This window comes from Silene latifolia, chromosome X, assembly GCF_048544455.1.
Source record: "Silene latifolia isolate original U9 population chromosome X, ASM4854445v1, whole genome shotgun sequence".
Lineage (NCBI taxonomy): Eukaryota > Viridiplantae > Streptophyta > Magnoliopsida > Caryophyllales > Caryophyllaceae > Silene > Silene latifolia.
In genome coordinates, this window is record NC_133537.1 from 232,913,289 (window position 1) to 232,914,383 (window position 1,095).

At 40.8% G+C, this 1,095-nt stretch overlaps 1 non-coding gene across 1 annotated transcript; it reads right to left on the reverse strand.

The window, feature by feature from the left end:
* Nucleotides 1-725: 725 nt before the first annotated feature.
* LOC141626026 (small nucleolar RNA R71) lies at nucleotides 726-832 on the reverse strand. The gene has a single exon (XR_012535759.1). It is a non-coding gene; the product is annotated as a small nucleolar RNA R71 (small nucleolar RNA).
* Nucleotides 833-1,095: the final 263 nt, after the last annotated feature.

A 1,095-nucleotide genomic window follows, 5' to 3' on the forward strand; every position in this document is an offset into this window, starting at 1 on the left:
CAAATGGCTCCGATCAAAAATGGCGCCGTTGTAAGGGACGGTGTTTAATTGATTTAAGATTTCTTTTATTGTTTTTAGTTGTGTCTTTTTCACCTTGGGGAAGTAAAACTCCTCAAGGTTTGTTCTAATTGTTTTTGAGTTGTTTGATATTTTGCATGTCTAGAAGGTTAGAAAGAGATTTGTTACCTTTTGACCGTGAAATCGAAAGAACCTTGACGAATAATAGGAGACTTGTTAGGAGGAATTTGGGAGGTGTTGGTGAAGTTGTTCAACCCACTAGTGAGTTTGTCAATCCTTTCGCAATAGAAGGAGAAGAGAACCCATTAAACAATACCACACAAAATCCACCTACAATGCCTAAATTCTCGTCACACTCTATACCCACCGAGGAGGATTTACCAAATGGTACTCCTACCCCACAACATCTTACCGGAAACTTTATTGCCAAGTCCGCCTTCATTCAACTAGTTGAGAGGAGCCAATTCGGGGGAATGCCTAGTGAGGACCCTCATTCTCATATGGAAACATTTTGTGATTATTGTGAAGCTATCTCTCAAACGGGCGTGACTCAAGACCAAATAAGATGGGACTTATTTCCTTTTTCGTTAATCGGCACCGCAAAGCAATGGTTGAAGGGCCTTGATAAGGCCACCCTTGGAATAGATTCTTGGAAGAAGCTAGCTCCAGCTTTCTACCAAAAATTCTACCCACCGGAAAAGACCAATATGCTAAGAGCTCAAATTACGGGTTTTAAGCAAAGGGATGAAGAATCTTTGTATGAAGCTTGGGAGCGGTTCAAAGGTATTTGTCGCTCATGTCCTCACCATGGACTTAGCGAATGGTTTTTAGTGCAACAATTTTGGAATGGTTTATATGAAGATTCAAGGAACATTCTCAATATGGGATCAAATGGAATGTTCACCGAAGTTGATGACAATCAAACATGGAACAAGATTGAGGAAATGGCGGTCCATAATTCGCAATATAGTAGGCCTCGCAAGGCTACTAGAGGAGGAAAGTATTAAGTGGACACCGTTACTCAATTGGGTGCTCAACTTAGTGCTCACATTGACACAATCAACTTGAAGTTTGAAC